Source organism: Bos javanicus, chromosome 6 (assembly GCF_032452875.1).
Source record: "Bos javanicus breed banteng chromosome 6, ARS-OSU_banteng_1.0, whole genome shotgun sequence".
NCBI lineage: Eukaryota > Metazoa > Chordata > Mammalia > Artiodactyla > Bovidae > Bos > Bos javanicus.
The window spans coordinates 17,733,420-17,754,310 of NC_083873.1; the positions used below are offsets into that span (position 1 = coordinate 17,733,420).

The 20,891-nt window shown below is 43.2% G+C and overlaps 1 protein-coding gene across 8 annotated transcripts in view; it reads right to left on the bottom strand.

The window, feature by feature from the left end:
• Positions 1 to 19,181, bottom strand: part of SGMS2 (sphingomyelin synthase 2) — a 98,570-nt gene extending 79,389 nt beyond the window's left edge. For 2 of the 8 annotated variants that reach the window (XM_061419434.1, XM_061419435.1), the window contains exon 1: positions 18,675 to 18,761. The gene's annotated coding sequence lies outside the window, so the exon portion shown is untranslated. Of the gene's footprint in view, positions 1 to 9,491; positions 10,303 to 18,181; positions 18,762 to 19,095 lie in introns of those variants that run through there. The other 6 variants (XM_061419436.1, XM_061419437.1, XM_061419439.1 and 3 more) reach the window with 5 other exon arrangements.
• Between the last annotated feature and the right edge of the window lie 1,710 nt (positions 19,182 to 20,891).

Genomic DNA, 20,891 nt, shown 5'->3' on the forward strand with positions numbered 1-20,891 from the left:
ATTCTAAAGGAAATTGGTCCTGGGTGTTCTTTGGAAGGAATGATGCTAAAGCTGAAACTCCAGTACTTTGGCCACCTCATGCGAAGAGCTGACTCATTGGAAAAGACTCTGATGCTGGGAGGGATTGGGGGCAGGAGGAGAAGGGGACGACAGAGGATGAGATGGCTGGATAGCATCACCGACTCGATGGACGTGAGTCTGAGTGAACTCTGGGAGATGGTGATGAACAGGGAGGCCTGGCGTGCTGCGATTCATGGGGTCGCAGAGAGTCGGACACGACTGAGCAACTGAACTGAACTGAACTGAATCCTTTCTAAAAACATAAACCAACCCCATATAGACATTTCCACACCACAGTCTCCAGTACCACTTAGTCATTGCCATTACCAGGAGACATTTGCACAAAAACAAGATTTATATCCTTCTCTTGTTTCTATTCTTCCACCTAAAGGAATAATCCTCCATTATTAGCAATGCACTTAATATCTCCACAGCAACTAGTATAATTGGGTTGTTGTGGCAGGAGGATAATGAAGTGGAAAACCAAATGATAGAAGTAGTACAGAAGGAAAAAACACTTCCAGACAGCCTTGGCGGGAAAATAACTACCACGAAGAAAAAAAGGAAACTTGCTAAAAAGAACCATTTGAGGGTTGCTTCAGTCAGTCGCGACTTGGCCTTTAAGATACTAAAGTATGCAAGGAGGCAAATAAAAGCTTTCAAAGTGATGAACTGTACGGAGCAAGTGCAGATCACGCAAAAGAACTCTGAGGTAGGGAAGAGATGAGATTCCTGAAATAGACAAGAAGTGATTTCCACAGGTTTTCACATGCGGCTCCCAAGAAGGTACAGGGGACCAGGTACAGGGAAAACATCCAAGAGGGCATTAGAGCTAAGCAGCCTCCCAGACCAATCACTGGCCACTGGGGAGAATGGGGAGGGGAAGTGGGGCCATCCGGAGCGAAATACACCCTGAGCCCAGGCCAGACAGTGGCTGCGGAAGGCTGAGGGCAGCAGGTTGAGAATCAGGAAGCCTGGGCTCTTCGCCAGCTTCTGCCTGACACCACACAGGGGTAAATAATGCTGGCAAAAAGGCAGTATTCGAGAATACTCATTAATTTAGAAACCATGTGTTGAGTGCCTACATCATGCTAGGAAATTGAAAAAAAAAAAAAGAAAAAAAAATTTTGCTCCCAAGGAGCTCAGTCTAGAAGAAACATAGTTTCAGCAGAAAATCATATTACAGTATGGTTGTGCAGTGACAGAGAAAGGCCCAACTATTCTGGAACACAGAGGGGACACCTAGCCCATGGGGGTGATGGGGAGAAGGGAAAGAGTGAGGGGGAGGCTGGCGGTCAAGGCATTTGTGCTTGAAATCAGTCCTCTAAAACGCTCAACAAGATCACCACGTAAAGGAACCCTCCGCATTGTAAAACCCAATGAACAGCGCGTTCTCATCGTACTCAGCTCGAAAACTCAGAACAGAACTGATTACTCCATCCTGCTTTACACACTCAATTTTGTTGGCATCTGGAAGGCTGCCTTTTTGGTCTTCCTCCTACCTCGCTGGTTACTCCTGGGTCTCCCCCCCCCCCGCTTGATCTATTTATTAATTCTGTTAGTCTGCACGGCCTAATCTCTGCCTCTCTTCTTGGCCTCCAAAATCTCCCCAGGTGACTCTAGACTTCCCATCACTTTATATAGCACTTCTATGCTGACACCACTGGCCATGATCTTGTCCCTGAATGCAGTTTTCAGAATCATTGCTGGTCGTTTGACAACTCTCTCCATTAGGATGTCAGCTAGGCAACTAGCTGGCCAAAATAGAACCCTATTCGCTACAATCCCCGCATCCAGAAAAAAAAACAAAACAAAACCGGATTTGTGCTTGATTTCTCCTACTCTGTCATTTCACCCATCCAGGCCTATCCATTAAGTCTTGTCAATTCTGTCTCCAGACCTCTCAAATCCATCCACTGCTCTCCATCTCTAATACCACCACACAGCTCCAGCTCCATCGGGTCATGTGTCTCTCCTTCTTTAAAAAAAAAAAAAAAAACTTATGGATTTGGCTGTGCCAGGTCTTAGCTGCAGCACACAGAAGCTGCGATCCTCATCGCAGCATACCACTCGGGTCTTCAGTTGCGGGATGTGGACTCTTAGTTGCAGTATATGGGATCTAGTTCCCTAACAAGGGATTGAACCTGGGCCCCCTGCATTGGGAGCTTGGAGTATTAGCCACTTGACCACCAGAGAATGCCCTGCCTCTCCTTCTTAGATCACTGCACAATGCTTTCTCATTGCATTTGGAGTAAAACTTACAAAATTGGGCTTCCCAGGTGGCATCAGTGGCAAAGAACTCGCCTCTCAAAGCAGGAGGTAAGAGACACAGGTTCGATCCCTGGGTTGGGAAGATCCCCTGAAGAAGGGTACGCAACCTGTTCCAGTATTCATGCCTGGAGAATCCCATGGACAGAGGAATCTGGCGGGCTATGGTCCTGGGGTCACAAAGAGTTGGACAAGGACTGGAGCGACTTAGCACACACGCCCCTCCTCACTGGGTTTGCGTGCCTGGGCACCTGCTTTCTCACTCCTCCCTGCTCAGACACTGTGGCCAGACTGGCCTCCCTGCCTTCCCTTGCATAACCAAGCACTTAGCCTGTCCCCTCTGCTGGCTCCTTCTCAGCCTTCACATCTGAGTGCAAGTTCAACCTCTTTGACAAAACTTTTCTGACCATGCTCGGGTAGGATTCCCCAGTCACTCTCAGCATATTTCCTTTAAAGAACCGGTCCAAGTCTGAACTGATCTTGTTTATTAGTTTTACTTGCTTATCATCTGCTCAACCTCCCTTTTCAGCACTTTTTCCTGTCTCAACACATTAAACTCATACAATCTCCGTTAAGGGTAGAAACTTTGATTGTCTATTGCTCACTGAATCTAGAATCAAGAATAAAGTCTAGCACACAGCAAGTATTCAAAAATAGTGTTGGATGCATTAATCAGTTTCAGAAGAAACCAAGGAGGGCTTGGGTCTAACCTCAGCTACCTGTTTAGTACAGGTATTTGAGAAAGTCAATATATTTATGAAATCGAAAGCAACCTATCTTGAGACCTCAGTGAGAACATCAGCTTGTCCAGTGGCTGGGGGAATTTTTTGCCACAAAATCATCCATCGTGATTTCCTTCCTTTGCATTTAGGTGATTTTCTTGTGCAGAACTGTCCTCTCCTTCCTTCCTTCCTCCGTCTCTCCCTGCTTCTCTCCGCACACCACCCTCTCGCTTCTTATCCCTCTCTCTTCTTCTCTCCTTCTCATACTGAACCTGAGTCTTCTTACAGTCTAATCTTATCTATTCCTGGCAGACTGATATTTGATATCAAGTAATGATTTCTCTGATCTAGGCTTTACAGTGGCCTTGCTTTCTAAATTGTCACAATAAGCAACTGAACAAGAACACAAATTAGTAAGCAACATCATGCATATAAACAGGGCAAGAAAAGAGTGAAAACCAGGGCATATACCACCACATCCCACTTATTACAGCTCACAAAGGTATATGAGCAGCCATCCTTTCTGTACACATGAATCTAATAATCTAAATATTTCATTTATAGGCCCAGGCATACTGCCTGGCACTGATATTCACAAATTTATATTACAGATAACCTTAGAGAGATATTTCACTGTACCGTTCAGCCTGTTCTTTCTAGCAAAAGGAACCAGAACCAGCTTTCTCTAGTAATGCCAGATATAATTCAGTTTATAAAATACAACACACCAAAGTCATGGATGACAACTATTAAGGGATATTCTAAGGATAACCTCAGACTCATGCAGGGTATTGTTCCTTAAGGATAAGGCTGGTCAGAGCTGCAATGCCTGGCAAAGCAGCCACTAAGTCCACGTGACTCCGGAGCACTTGAAGCATGGCCAATCTTAAGCCTAGATGTGCGGTCAGTGCAGAACACACACCGGATTTCTGGAAGATTTAGAAAAAAAGTTAAAATGTCAAGAATGTTTACATTAATATTAATATTAAATATGATAACAGTTTAATATATTGGTTAAATAAAATGTGTTTTTAGCAAAGTGACTCCAAATATCCCATCACCATGGTTTTAAGAGTTTCCAGTTTTTATTCTACTTCTACACGAGACAGTCTATTCCCTCTGTGAAAAGGGCTTCCCTGGTAGCTCAGATGGTAAAGAATCTGCCTGCAATGCAGGAGATCTGGGTTCGATCCCTGGGTCAGTAAGATCCTCTGGAGAAGGGAATGGTTATCAATTCCAATATCTTGCCTGAAGAATTCCATGGACAGGGGAGCCTGGCAGGCTACAGTCCATGGGATTGCAAAGAAATCGCTATAGATATAGATAACATCATCTAGTTAATTGTCACCCATATTTCTTTAAAATTACCAAAAATCCTTTATTATCCCTTATTTCATTTCTTAAGCAGGAAAACTCCCAAGATTTTAGTTCTTGTGCCGGTGCTATTTCTACTTTGCACAAAAGGCAATCCTTAACTGATGCAAGCTGTCTCCAAATCACAATGTAAGATTGTTATTGGAGGATTCCTTAAAAATCAAAACCCCCAAACTAACCGCATTCATTATGATAATTCTTGCTATTTTAAATTTCCATAATTGACATACTGATTCCAAGATATTGTCTACTCCAGGGTCTACAACCCTCTAGGTACTTACTACAGATGACCCAATGTATGATACTACTTTTTATTTGTTTTAATTCATTACAGTTTGAAAAGCCCTTGTATAGAAGTGCTCCTGCTCTCAAAGAATTCATAATAACACTGCTAGGCAAACAAAGCAAGTAACACATTTTAAAAATATAAAGCGAGGGACTTCCCTGGTGGTCCAGTAGTTAAGACTCCACGCTTTCACAGCAGGCGGTGTGAATGTAATTCCTGGTTGGGGAACTAAGATCCAGCAAGCCAAACGCATGGCCAAAATTTTTTTAAAAAGAAAAGAAGTAAAAAGACTCTGACTCGCATCCATCAGAATGACTGTTATCAAAAAGATCACAAATGTTGGTGAGGATATGAAGAAAAAGGAACACTTGCACACTGCTATTGGGAATGCAAATTGGTGCAGCCACTGTGGAAAACAATATGGAAGTTCCTCAAAAAAATAAAAATAAAGCTACAATACGATCCATCCATCCTGCTCCTGGGTATACATTTGAAAATGAAAACACTAATGTGAAAGGATACAGGCAGCCCAGTGTTCACAGCAGCATTATTTACAATGGGCAAGATATGGAGGCAACTTAAGTGCCTCAGTTCAGTTCAATTCAGTCGCTCAGTCGTGTCCAACTCTTTCCAATCCCATGAACCGCAGCAAGCCAAGCCTCCCTGTCCATCGTCAACTCTCAGGGTCCACTCAAACCCATGTCCATAGAGTCGGTGATGCCATCCAACCATCTCATTCTCTGTCATCCCCTTCTCCTCCTGCCTTCAATCTTTCCCAGCATCAGGGTCTTTTCCAATGAGTCAGCTCTTCGCATCAGGTGGCCAAAGTATTGGAGTTTCAGCTTCAACATCAGTCCTTCCAATGAACACTCAGGACTGATCTCCTTTAGGATGGACTGTTTGGATCTCCTTGCAGTCCAAGGGACCCTCAAGAGTCTTCTCCAACACCACAGTTCAAAAGCATCAATTCTGCGCTCAGTTTTCTTTATAGTCCAACTCTCACATTCATGCATGACCACTGGAAAAACTATAGTCTTGACTAGATAGACCTTTGTTGGCAAAGTAATATCTCTGCTTTTTAATATGCTGTCTAGGTTGGTCATAACTTTCCTTCCAAAGAGAATAGAAACATGGATAAAGATGTGAGATAATGTACATATAACGGAATATTACTCAGCCATAAAAAGGAAGGAAAATTTGCCATATACAACAACACAGATGGACCTGGAGGATATATTATGCTTAGTGAAATAGGTTGGACAGAAAAAGACCAATCTTTTATGTTATTACTTATATGTGGAATCTAAAAAAAACAAACTAGCAAATAAACCAAAACAGAAACGGACTCACAGATATAGAGAATAAACTAATGGTTACCAGTGGGGAGAGAGAAGGAGCAAGATAGGGATAAGGGACTAAGAAACACCAACTACTATGTATAAAATAAATAAGCTATAAGGATATGTCGTGGCTTCCCCAGTGGCTCAGCAGTAAAGGATCTGCCTTCACTGCAGGAGACACAGGTTCGATCCCTGTTTCAGGAAGATCCCCTGGAGGAGGGCATGGCAACCCACTCAGTATTCTTGCCTGGAGAATCCCATGGACAGAGGAGCTTTGCAGGCTAAGGTCCAGGGGTCACAAAGAGTCAGACATGACTAAAGCAACTGAGCATTCACACATGCAAGGGTATGTTGTATAGCGCAGGGGATACAGTCAATACCTTATAATTCCTATAAATGGAGTATAATCCATAAAAAATGTGAATCACTACATTGTATACCTGAAAGTAATATACTATACCTCAATAAAAAAACTAAAATAAAATAAAAGGAATCTGGAGTCAAAACTCAAGCAATAACGCCCACAGCCACCACCAGCATCATATGCGGACCATCATCTTACCCTAAACAAATGCAAGCCTATAAGGAGTGCCACGTGGGGTGCAGAGCCACATTTCTGTTAGGCAAATCTGATGAAAGGCTAAGAGGCTCAACCTGCTCTGGAATCAACAAGACTTTTCTTTTTTTGCTAAAACCTTGATACGGTCGTTTAAAATGGACAGTATATATTTGTGTGCTGGGCTGTGCTCAGTTGGCTTCAGTCGTGTCTGACTCTTTGAGACCTATGGACTATAGCCTGCCAGGCTCTGCTGTCCATGGGATTCTCTAGGCAAGAATACTGGTGTGGGTTGCCCTGCCCTCCTCCTGGGGATCTTCCCAATCCAGGAATCAAACCCCTATCTCAGGCATCTCCTGCATTTCAGGCAGTTTCTTTACCCACTGAGCCACCTGGGAAGCCCATTTACTTGTATACAAATATACAAATGTATAGAATTACCAAAAGCTAAATCCCTCTGCCCTAAGGTGGTTCAGTTTACATGCAAACTAAAACAACCTCCAAAGTGTAAACACTGCTATACCTGACCTGTCCATATAAGTCGTGAGATTAAGCAGCTCTCTCACAGGGCTGGCATAAAGGGGGAAAAAAATCAAAGCACTGATTGTTCCAGTAACTGTCTGTATTATCAGTTTCCTGTTGCTGCTGTATAAGTTACTATAAATTCACTGGCTTAAAATAACTCAAATTTCTTCTCTTACAGTTTGAGAAATCAAAAGTCCAAAAGGGGACTCGGTGGGTTAACACTGAAATGTCAGCAGGACTGTGCTCCTTTCTGGAGGCCCCGAATCCATTTCCCGGCCTTCCGCAGCTTCTTTGAGATCACGTGCATCCCTTGGTCCAGGGCCTCCTTCCATCTTCGAAGTTGGCAATGACTGTTTGGCTTTTTCTAATGGTGCCAACTCTTTGACTCTTCTCCTTCTCTTTTCCACTTATAAGGACTGTGGTGATTACATTGGGTCTACCCAGATAACCCAGGATAGTCTGTATCCTTAGTCTGCTGATTAGCAACCTTAATCCCTCACAGCCAAGTAACATAACAGGTTCATCGTTTCTGGGGGTTTGGATGTACACATCTTTGGGGTACCATATTCTGCCTGCCACCTTGTCCAAGAGTAATTAGCAAACATTTAAAGAAACCTCTCACATGTTCAAGCTATTCTCTTACAATGAGGATTTTTTAATATTCTAATTTATAATAAGTGAAAGCCTAAAACTTAAAAAATAAGTAATATTAAAGTAGCAGGAATAGGTTCAGTTGAGTGTACTGATCAGGGGACTGGGAGAAAGAATTCACTGCTCCTTTTCCAGACAAAACACGCAGCCTGACTGAGGTCTCACAAGCTTATACAGAAAAATGTTTGGTGATACCATATCATCAACATATTTCGATAGCGACACAAGTGTGTTACCTAGCTGTAGTCCTCTACATGGTAAATCATAAGGAGCTGACAGCATGTATGGACAGCTGTGATGTTTCTTTGCTAAAACTGCATGTGCAAGGACAAAATTGGACCCGAAGCGTGAGATACACGCTGCGGCTGCTGCTGCTAAGCCGCTTCAGTCGTGTCCAACTCTGTGCGACCCCATAGACGGCAGCCCACCAGGCTCCCCTGTCCCTGGGATTCTCCAGGCAAGAACACTGGAGTGGGTTGCCATTGCCTTCTCCAATGCATGAAAGTGAAAAGTGAAAGTGAAGTCGCTCAGTCGTGTCTGACTCTTCGAGACCCCATGGACTGCAGCCTACCAGGCTCCTCCGCCCATGGGATTTTCCAGGCAAGAGTACTGGAGTGGGGTGCCATCGCCTTCTCCGAGATATACACTAGATTTCTACGAACAACAGTGTAGTGCTTAGACACCACAGCCAGACTGTCCACTTTCAAGACCCAGATTTGCCTCATACGGCCTGTGTGACTGTAGGCAAGTCACTTAACTTGCCTACTGTGTCTCAAAAGAGGATTCTTAAAATGGGGGTAATAACATCTGTCTCAGAGTGTTGAAGGAGGAACAGATGAAGAAGAGTTCTAAGTGTTCAGAGCAAACCCCAGCACATAGTGGGCACTTTAAGTGTTTGGAAAATAAAATTGTAAATGTTCCTGCTTGCTGCTTATAACCTTACACACACACACACACACACACACACACACAGATGTTAATTTAACAGAAAAAAAATGCCCTTTGCTGATACTAAAGTTTGGAAGCGACTATGGGGCAGTAATAACTGGATGGTTAAAGAACTTACAGATCCAATGCAAATCTCAGAAAACAGTAGCAGCTGTGTTAGATAAACCGTCTCAGGGCCTCCTAAAGAAAGATGCCCAGCATACTGTCCAGGGAGGACAGTAGGGTCTGTGATCCTTAATGGCCTTGGCACTTTCTGGAACAGTGGGGCTCATGGTACAATCCTCCTCGGAAGGCCGGGCTCTGAGGGACCATGGTGCTGGGCTTGCCACGGCTACCAGCATCTGCGGAGAGGGCTGGCATATCACGGTGGCAGCCTGGAAGGCTTGTCAGCATTCACAGCTGATGTTATACACTTCTTATGAAAGTTCTTGAATTCAATGGCAATGGATGATCAATTTACAAAAAATCTTATTTTAACCCCGAAAGAAAGGAAGAGGAGAGGGTAAGAGATAGGACCCAGACGCTACAATAGAGGTGAGATGTGACAAATGGTCATTCCATTACCTAAAAATACGTTAACTTCATGAGAAATAATGAGACACAATCTGATCCTTGAGGCAACAGGAATGAATCCTTTGTTTTAAAAGTGAGAAATAGAGTCTATATGCAGAAAAGTGATGGCTGAGCCACCAAATATTAACAATGAACCGAGCATTAGCCTCAGTGTTTTACACACATAAAGTAGTATGATTCATACTTACCTCAGGAAGTAAATACTATCTTAGTCCCCTTTCACACCCAGGAAATGAAGATTCATCACAGGAAGTTGCTCATACGTCACCTGATGGTAAGGGGTGTTTCTGGGTCATTAATCAACCCAAGCTGGCCTGAGTAAGCCTATGGGGCCTTCGTCTCTCTGATGTTACTTCACGGCCTGAAGGCAGCACAGACCAGAGAAACATTCCAGGAGATGGGGTGGTAGACACAACCATGTATCAAAATAAATCCCTCAAACCTCAAACCTGCAAACCTGCTGTATCTCCAAAGCGAGAGGAGAGATTACAGAACACCGAGGGAGATTACTGGGCAGAGCGTGGGCATGAGAATCAGCGGGCCCTGCTCCTCGGCCTTCCAGCTTCGCAGCCTTGAGCACATTGACCTTTCTAAATTGTTTCCCTACTTCCACAGTGGAGAGAATATAATTTCTATTGTGCAGGGCTGCCTGAAGATAGAGAATGTGATTTAATCTTCTCTAGAACCTAACTCAAGAGTACTCAACATTGTTTAACCATCACTATTTCACTGCACTATCTCTTGCTTCTGTGTCTGGTGAAACTTGGAGAACCAACTCGTTCAGTTTAGTTCAGTCGCTCAGTCATGTCTGACTCTTTGCGACCACATGGACCACAGCAAGCCAGGCCTCCCTGTCCATCACCAACTCCCAGAGTTTACCCAAACTCATCTCCATTGAGTTGGTGATGCCATCCAACCATCTCATTCTCTGTCATCCCCTTCTCCCGCCTTCAATCTTTCCCAGCATCAGGGTCTTTTCAAATGAGTCAGCTCTTCGCATCAGGTGGCCAAAGTATTGGAGCTTCAGCTTCAGCATCAGTCCTTCCAATGAACACCCAGGACTGATCTCCTTTAGGATGGACTGGTTGGATCTCCTTGCAGTCCAAGAGACTCTCAAGAGTCTTCTCCAACACCACACTTCAAAAGCATCAATTCTGTGGCGCTCAGCTTTCTTTATAGTCCAACTCTCACATTCATACATGACTACTGGAAAAACCACAGCCTTGACTAGACGGACCTTTGTTGGCAAAGTAATGTCTCTGCTTTTTAATATGCTGTCTAGGTCAGCATTGGGCATCTCTCTGTCTTAAAGGTTCAGCTTCATTTTCAGCTACTGCTGCCAGTCTTTTCCTGAAAGGTCTTCTCTTCTCACTGGAGGTGGGCTGCTACCTTGGCAACCCAGTTAGCTAAGTGACGCCTGATCCAAAACCACTTATTCATTAACATTTTTTCCTACCCCTAAAGGAAAACTCATTCCCTCACACTTTCTCTAGTCAGGTCAGACTACCTACTTAAAGTACTCACAGGTAAGGAAAAGTATCCTTAGCCCATCTGGGAGGGGTTCATGTTAAGAGGTATTTCCCAGGATGGTTCTCATCAGCCGAGCAGGTCAGAGAGGCCCCTAACATGCATTTTCACTCCTGGGAGGCCAGATCGTCCAGGATCACATGTGATCCCAGTTTCAACAGCAGGAGCAAGCCTTGGGATTAGGTATGTCTTCCCAAGGGACACAGAATCTGCCTTTGGCACATCTGCATCTTTCTTTTCATATCTGTTTTCCCATCTCCAGGGCAACTCCTCCCTCGAGTCCCTCCCATTTATGGAAAAGCTTTTTTCACAAAGTTTGACTCATCGAGTATTTTGCATTTCTAATCATCTTCATTGAAAAGAGGTTATTTAAAGGGACTTCCTTAGTGGTCCAGTGGTTAAGAATCCACCTCCCAATGCAGGGGACAAGGGCTCGATCCCTGGTCCAGGAAGGTCCCACCCGCGGAGGAGCAGCTAAGCCCGTGAGCCACGACTGCTGAGCCTGAGCTCTAAGAGCCTGTGAGCCGCAACTACTGAAGCCCACTTGCTTAGAGCCTGTACAGCAAGAGAAACCACCACAAAGAAAAGCCCAGGCACCGCAACTAGAGAGCAGCCCCAGCTTACAGCAACCAGAGAAAGCCCGCAAGTAGCAACAAAGACCCAGCGCAGTCATAAATAAATAAATAAAACAAAACCAAAAAAGAGGTGATTAAACTCTTGAGTTGATACTCATCTCCCGTTGTTGTTGCTCAGTCACTAAGTCATGTCCGACTCTTTGCAACCGCATGGACTGCAGTATGTCAGGCTTCCCTGTCCTTCACTATCTCCTGGAGTGTGCTCAAACTCACGTCCATAGAGTCAGTGATGTGATCCAACCATCTCCTCCTTTGTCACCACCTTCTCCTCCTACCCTCATTCTTTCCCAGCATCAGAGTCTTTTCCAATGAGTCGGCTCTTCATATCAGGTGGCCAAAGTATTGGAGCTTCAGCATCAGTCCTTCCAATGAATATTCAGGGTTGATTTCCATTAGGATTGATTGGTTTGATCTCCTTTGTGTCCAAGGGATTTTAAAAGAGTTTCTCCAGCACCACAGTTCAAGAGCATCAATTCGTCAGTGCTCAGCTTTCTTCATGGTCCAACTTTCACATTCGTACATGACTACTGGAAAAACCATAGCTTTGACTATACAAACTTTTGTTGGCAAAGTAATGTCTCTGCTTTTTAATACGCTGTCTAGGTTTGTCATAGCTTTTCTTCCAAGGAACAGGCATCTTTTAATTTCATGGCTTCAGTCACCATCCACAGTGATTTTAGAGCCCAAGAAAATAAAGTCTGTCAGTTTCCACTTTTTCTCCATCTATTTGCCAAGAATTGATGGGACCGGATGCCATGATGTTAGTTTTTTGATTGTTGAGTTTAAAGCCAGCTTTTTCAGTCTCCTCTTTAACCCTCATCAAGAGTCTCTTTAGTTCCTCTTCCCTTTCTGCCATTAGAATGTTATCATCTGCATACCTGAGGTTGTTGATTATTTCTCCCAGAAATCTTGATTCCAGCATGTGCTTCATCCAGCCTGGCATTTCACATGATGTACTCTGCATTTAAAGTAAATAAGCAGGGTGGCAATATATAGCCTTGACGTATACTCTCCTCCCAATTTTGAATCAGTCCTAGTTTTTCATAAATATGGTGCTTCCAGGTCCACAGTTTCAATTGGATTGCAATTTCCCCTTATACAGGTATTTATCAAGCACTTTCTTGTGTAAGCAAGTCCTGTCAGGCAAACTTAGAGTTAAGGATACCCTACGGTGAGTATTTCAGCTTAATTTCACAATTTTGCCTGAGGCCAAGCCCTAACATTTGGGTATCTCTCTTTCTGCCCTAAATGAAGCTCTGGAAGGACAGTTGCTGAAGCTGAAGCTTCAATATTTTGGCCACCTGATGCAAAAAGCTGGATCATTGGAAAAGACCTTCACGCTGAGAAAGATTAAAGGCAAAACAAGAAGTGGGTGGCAGAGGATGAGATGGTTAGAGAGCATCATCAGCTCAATGGACACGAATCTGAACAAACTCTGGGAGACAGAGGGGGACAGAGGAACCTGGTGTGCTGCAGTCCATGGGGTCGCAAAGAATCCGACACTACTTAGCGACTGAACCACAACAACAAAAGAGCTCAGCACAGGCGCTACCAGGTGGAGAAATGACACTGACCTGAAGGGCCTTTCCAGTCTTTTACTTCATTTGACTTTCAGTAACTAGCTGTCTTTCCTGACACTTTGGCCTCAAAATGATCTTTCATCTCCTTTTATGCCCTTCTCTTTAACACTTTTATTATGTGGTTTTATTCTTTTTAAAGAGTACAAGGGATTCACTGAAAGAAATCATGTAAACATAAGACAAACACTCAATCCAGCTAATGTTGCTTTAAAAAAGAAACTAAACGTGTACAAGTTTGTTTGAAAGTTTCAAGTGACACTATCAAGCTAACAGTGATAAAAATGTTTTATCACTAATTTTGTCCCAAGTGACAAAATTCTGAGGCTGAATTTTAAACTGCAAGCAAATGATCATATAGGGTTTTACAGCAGGAAAACCAATCATCAAATAACGGATTATCCTATTTATACTGTAATTTTATTAGCTGTTTCTTTAAATTCTGCTTTGAATTAATAATTATTGTTAGGAATTAATAAATTGAACTGATCTGAGTTTCTATATAAAATGGTTGAATTGAATAGTACTCATTTTCCAATATCCTTTATCAAAATCATGAGGGTAAGGTAATGTGCGTTGGATATGGAAATATAAACCCAAAAGAAAAAAGTATGACTCAGAGTAGCAAAGACAGTGTGATATTATAATAAAACTCGAGAAATGTTTAAATGAACATATGCTTTATACCTATAATGAAAGCTAGCTAACGGATTTTTTTTGGCACTTTCATTAAATCAACTGGAAAATGTCTTAGCAATGATACACTTTTTAAGAGATTAAAGAACAAATGTCTAAGATTTTCTTTTTTTGGCCGCACAGCATGTGGGATCTTAACTCCCCAAACAGGGATCAAACTTGCACCCTCTGCATTGGAAGCAGGGAGTCTTAACCACTTGACCACCAGGGAAGTCTCTAAGATTTTCTTTAAAGATGACCTATTTAAAAATGAAAGAGCTTATTCTAAACCTGGTGATAAATCTGCTAAATGTAATATCTGCAAAACGTAATCTGCCTATCCTACTAAGTACCAATGATGTAAACTGTAGAAGCAGAATTTCTTTTCTGAAATATGTGTAGAACCTGAATTTCTTTTCTGAGATACACACTCACAGCAGCACTATTTACAATAGCCAAGACATGGAAGCAACCTAAATGTCCATTGACAGAAGAATGGCTAAAGAATATGTGACACATATTTACAATGGAATATTACTCAGCTATAACAAGAATAAAATAATACTATTTGCAGCAACAGAGATGAACCTAGAGATGATCATACCAAGCAAAAAGTCAGAAAGAGAAAGACAAACACCATATGATACCACTTATACGTAGAATCTAAAATAAGATGCAAATGCACATATCTACAGAACAGAAACAGACTCAAAGACATAAATTACAGATTTGTGATTGCCATGGAAGGAGCTAGGTAGGGAAAGGAAGGATTGGGAGTTTGGGATTAACAGCACAATTTATTACATATAGGAGAGACAGACAATAAGGTCCTGCTATATAGCACAGAAACCTATATTCAATATCCTGCGATAAACCATAACGGAAAAGAATATGAAAAAGAATAAATATGTATAACTCAGTCACTCTGCTGTACAGCAGAAATTAACACAACACTGTTGATCAACTCTCCTTCAATAAGTTTTTTTTTAATTCTTTTCTGTCTGGCAAAGTCAGTACTACTCCATTCTGCTATATTTCCCCATAAAAGTTCAGCTTTCTGTCTAATAGCAATAATACAAACACAAATAGTTCTTTAAGAAAGCCTCTGTGTTCCATTTTCATCAGATAAATCCCCTGGGTAATGAGCTATGGACCTATTGTGCAGCTCCACAGAGAATGTTGATCCTACTGCTGAAATCTTATGAGAAACACTAAAGGAACATAGAAATTAAAACAAAGTTTAAAGAGAAAGGAGAAAGTTTTCTAATCCTGAATATGGTGGGGGAAAAAAAAGGCACATAAATTAAAGATCAAAATTCACTTTTTAAAATGCAAAATGACTAAAATAATCATGAATTACACACAGATACAGCCAGAAGAATATTTACTGCAGAGTTGTTTAAAATAGTGAAAACTGGAAACTAACTGTCCAACAATAGGGAACTGCTTGAGATGCAGTCATTCAACCGAAAACTATAAAAGATGTTGTTTAAGCATATATTTTAGTGATATAGAGCCATCCATATTTGGATGGGGATTTAAAAAAAAAAGTTAGAAAACAAACCAATTTCGTAGAGAATAATTTTCTAGTTGTGTAACTTTAGGAAAGTTAATTTCTCTAAATCAGCCTTTTCCTCCATAATCATACCTAACTCATAGGGTTGGGGTGAGCATAACAGGGGATCCTAAATATATAAAGTAACTGGCACATTGCCTGGCTCAGAGTAAGTGCAATACAGGTCAGAAAGGATTTAAGAACATAACACTAAGAATTTTCTGGGTGGTGGCTGATTTGATTACCTTGTACTTAAACCTCTACAAGCAACACACTACTTTTTTTTTTTTTTTAGTTATATACTACTTATGAGGAAAAATAAATTGAAATACTATTCACACACAGTGATTACTCTCTTAAAATTTAAAACAGTGCTTTCTTTCCTCACAGTAAGTAAATCTTGGTTGAACCGATTTTACCCCTTAGATTTCATTTAAACAAGTCTGCTCTGATATGTTTAAAATTATTTAACAGCTAAATTTGTCTATAATATTTTTACTGGGTAAAGCAAAGCATACTTACATTGTTCAGCCTCATAGCTTATGAGCCCCAATTCAGCATACTTTAGATAGCTGCTGCTGCTGTAAGTCACTTCAGTGACTTAAAACTTAAGTTTGACTCTGTGCAACCCCATAGACAGCAGCTCACCAGGCTCTGCCATCCCTGGGATTCTCCAGGCAAGAATACTGGAGTGGGTTGCCATTTCCTTCTCCAATGCATGAAAGTGAAAAGTGAAAATGAAGTCACAATAGACCTCAAATTATCAGTGGAAGGCAGCCTATCATGGTGTAGTCACTTCTGGTTTCCTTCCAATTCCCTACCCTTCTCTCTTTCTTCCTCTCCATAATCAAAGCTTAGGGGCTATTTCTACCAGACTGAAAGCCAGTTACAGTGCCTCTGTCATCTTAGCATTGCTAGTACCTAGCACAGTGGCTGGAATATAGTAGCTGCTCACTAAACATTCACCAACTGAACAAATACCTGATAATTATAGTTCAGGATGGAGGCTTCAAATCCCCCACAGGGGAATTGGATAAAAGTGAGTAGGCTAGTCTAGACTGAAACTGTCTAGATTTCTCAGTAATTCTTCCTTTTTTAAAAAGAAAACAACATCTCACTTCAAAGTATCACTTTTTTTAAAAGTTCTCATTTGTGGAGAAGGAAATGGCAGTCCACTCCAGTATTCTTGCCTGGGAAATCTCATGGACAGAGCAGCCTGGCAGGTTACAGTCCATGGGGTCGCAGAGAGCCGGACATGGCTTAGCAACAAAACAAACAGTAAGTGCATAGCTTCCTATATCTGATGTCAAAATACCGATTGTAATAGTTTTCTATTGTTATAAATTGCAAACTTTTTAAAGCTTCTTGAAATGAATAAAGGTTAAGCATGAAAAAATATTCTCATTTGTATTCCAATGTCAATTTGCATAGATGTAAGATTATTTCTATTTTTTCCCTGTATTTCATTTAAATGTCCCACAAGAATTCCAGAGAGTTTAAGTAAACTGCTCAAAGTAACAACACAGCCAGTAAGTTACCACCCAGATAGCCTTAGGTCTTCTGGGTTCTGGTGACCAGATCTCTACATCACACTGGGGGTGGGGAGGATTCCCTGTGACCTTTGACCCTAAAAGTTGTTGTAGATATGGTAAAAACAAATGTTTTTAATATAACACCTGAACAAATGCTCCTATCCCTCCAAATATTTCCTAGAGGCTTTTATAAAATTCTGTGAAAAGAGAAAACCGAGGACAAGAGGCAGTAACCCAAAGGTGTCCAAGTGTTTCTCTCCATGTTCATAAGTCAACCAGCTCTGCTTAAAAATGAAACTAGAGAAATCAAATTAAACATTAACTCATTAAAAAAAAAAAATAACACTTCAACCAGAAGACTACTGTGAAGTAAGACAAGCAGCAAAGCAAGGAAGGAAAGGACTATGTTTTTGTACTGATTATTTTTAAGACCAAAAAAAAAAAAAAAACAACCAGTTAAGGGTAAAGTAGAGAGTTCTCCACACATCCAATCTAACTCCAAATTCCATTTGTCACTTTCAGCCACTGCTCTGACTCTGTTTAAACAGTGAATGGCAGTTTCCCCAATATGGCGTGGGAACCCCAAATCTTTCTGGTATCCACAAGGAAGCGTTTAACTTCCTGAAAACCGCCTGCAATGCGGAAGACCTGGGTTCGATTCCTGGGTCAGGAAGATCCCTTGGAGCAGGGAAGGAATGGCTACCTACTCCAGCATTCTTGCCTGGAGAATTCCATGGACAGAGAAGCCTGGCGGGTTATAGTCCATGGGGTCGCAAAGAGTGGGCCACGACTGGGCGACTAACACACGCACACACACCAAATCTTACGGGTATCCACAAGGAAGCATTTAACTTCCTGAAGTGGTCACCACACTCTGAGGAACCTGCCAAAGGATTTCACACGCTAAACCTCAACCCACCAGGTCTGTAAGTAGGAAATGTTGTGGAAATTAATTGATGATTACCTATGCCAGCTGGAACACACTCTTTATACATGAACAGTTAAAATTCGTTGAGGTCGGCTTCACGCCAGACATCATGACAGGTCTTCTGAGCTTTAATCCTCATTACTAGCCTCTGAAGTAATTACAGTCCCGTTTTCCTGGTTCCGAGTGTTTAATGTAACTGAGAACCCACCGATAATAGATGAGACTAGGAGTAAAACCAAGGATTTTAAAAGTTCAAAATCCACGCCTACCCAGAGACACTAAACAACCGAATCTCTTCAAAAATTTAACATACGTGTCAAAATGATGTTATGGTCTTATTAGAGCAAGCAAGACGAAACAGAATGGTAAAGGTTGATATAAAAAAAAATGACAGAACCTGACATTAGAGTTGTTTTAAGGCATTGCCGCGGGCTATTAACTATCCTTACCTCAAAGAAGTAGGCAGGTCCGCTCCGACCTACGTGCGCTGAAACACCAGACCTCCCTTTCCAAAGGAGTAACTCTGGAATGCCGAATGTTGAAAGGTTTCAGTGCGGGCAGCCCAGACCTGGGCTCTTACTGTTCACACATCATCGGTAAGTGCCTCTCAAAGAAGCTTCAAGACAGTCCCTCCTCCAGCTCCGGAACTTCAGCCCTGACCTCCAGAGTGGCTCTGGACAACCTACGATTCAATCTGGGTCCTTTCACCGCCAGGACCAAGTTACCCGCAATGACTGCAAATGAATGAGTTGAACGCTCGGAGCAAGGAGACGAAGACACACTTCCATCCTCTACCAGGCAAAATCAAGGAAGGATGCCCTGGGGCGGGGCGACTGGGGGCCGAATTAGAGCCACGTCCGCGTTCGCAGTCCACCCTCCCTTCCCCGCGCCGCGCCGCTTTTCCAGCCCATCCTCCTCCCCGGCCCCTCGGGTGCTCCTTACCCGCTCTCAGCTGGGGCTCCAGACCTTCCCAGCCCGAGGCACTAGCTCCCGGGCCGGGCTCCGCTAGGGGCCCGAGCTGGCTGCCGCAGCCGGCCCCGGCTGAAGCCCCTGCAAAGTTTGCTCGGGGGTCTAGCCCTCTCCTGCCTCGGCCCCACCAAGCAAGCCGCTCTCCGGGTCGCTCCCGCGGCTGCCGCCTCCGAGGCCGCTCTCGGCGGCGCTGCAGCACCGGCCGGGCTCGTGCGGCCGAGAAAGGCTCCGTGCGCGCCGAGGGCGGGGTCTCCCCGCTCGGCCCGCTGCGCGGCGCTCCGTGTTTACCGCGGCCCCGCGGCCCGCTCTCCCCGCCCGCCGCCCTGCGCGCTCCTGACATCATTCATTCTCTCACACCCTTGCCCGCCCACTCCATTTCCAAACAGTGACTCACTCGGAGGCGCCCGCTCCCCGCTGCCGTGGCTCCCCGGGCGCAGAGCGGAGCTCGAAAAACCGGTGCGACTTCTTAAGAAGGGAACCTCAGCCGACACTCTCTTCTCCCAGCCCTTAAAGGTGCAGGGAAGGAGGGGCTTGGCAGGCAGGGCAGATTGGCTCAGGCAGGGAAAGCTGGAGCCGACCTCCCTGAGCGGCGGCGACAAAGAACGATCTGCCAAAGTTCTTGGGGTGCCACTCCCTGCAACTTTCAAGGGTTGGGCCGGGAAGACGTCCCCCACCCCCGCACTTCGCCTTTTTCGGGAACTGCTTCCTGTCCGCGCGAGTGGACTTGGGGCACCAGCGGTTACTCACGGGGTATTGCCCCGGCCTAGGTCAAAGAGGTGGGGTTTCCGCATGTCACAGGATTGCCCGGCAGGGTTAGTCGTGGGTCCGTACGATGATTAACTCTAGATGTGAGCTGGAAGGATTCTCCAAGTTAATGAGGCTAATAATACTTTCCCTTAGGTGACTAACTACAGTGTCGTAAGTCCTCTTAATTGATTTGCTTCTCGTTAAGGATGAAAAACAGTAACCAAAATAAACAGTGGAAGAGTATTTCTTTGCTCAGCTGAACACTGCGCTTTTCCGCAGGTTTTTGGAGCACAAGGCATAGGGTGAGGTTTCTTTGATGAATTCAGCAGTTATGTTTTTAGAAGGGGTGTTGCCTTCTTTAAAATGGTCAAGGCTCTGCATTTTTTGGAGTTGCTATTCATACATACACCTGCTGGGCAGTTTTCAGAGTAAAGGATCACCGCCTCAGATTCCAAGTAGGATGAAATCAGAGGGAATTTGGCCAAATCTTTATTGAATTTAATTGACAGCTATGTTTTATGTTAATTTCTACTTTAGGACAGGGTAATTATGTTTAGGATTTGCAGTGGCTTATGGGTGATTCCATATAATCAACAGAAATAATCCAGAGGCATGTCGTAGTGCCCAGTGCAGAAATCGTGGAGGTAAACAATCATCTGTTTATGGTAATTAAACAGGATGGTAACAGAAAACCAAACAAACAAACCATGCCTAACAGTCCCAAAACAGAAAACTCTATCATGTTGTCACTAGTGGAGAGTCCCTGAAATGAAAATGCTCCTGAAATTAACCAGAAGTTCAACATCACTGTTGTGGAAAATGTACATTTCAAGGTACAGAAAGGTAAGAACTCCAGAAGAGAACACCAACAATCGAAATTTATTTTCCTTGGGCTTATGTTTCCTTTTCAATAGGAATTTGTTGTTTTTTTTTTTTTTTTTTTTTTTTATAAAACCCAGGCATTTTGCCCAGAAGGCACTAGCAAATGGATTGGTTTGCTAGGATGCAAAGTAAATAGAAATTCAAACTAACAGTTTTTACAGACAATCGCAGATGTAACCAGAGGCTTGGGTGTCCTGTCCACTGATAACACAGAAGGACTAGATTGAAATGTGTAGCCACGGGCAGAGTTTGAGTAGTAGTCCACCTATTCCCTACTTTATGACCCAAATGTTCAGACATTGTAGAAATATGTTTAAATAAGATTTTCTGCAGATCTCAAAAACTAATGTTGTGGGCTTTGGGGTCTATGTACATGCTGCTGCTGCTGCTAAGTCACTTCAGTCGTGTCCATGGCAGCCCACCAGGCTCCCCTGTCCCTGGGATTCTCCAGGCAAGAACACTGAAGTGGGTTGCCATTTCCTTCTCCAATGCAGGAAAGTGAAAAGTGAAAGTGAAGTCACTCAGTCGTGTCCGACCCTCAGCTACCCCATGGACTGCAGC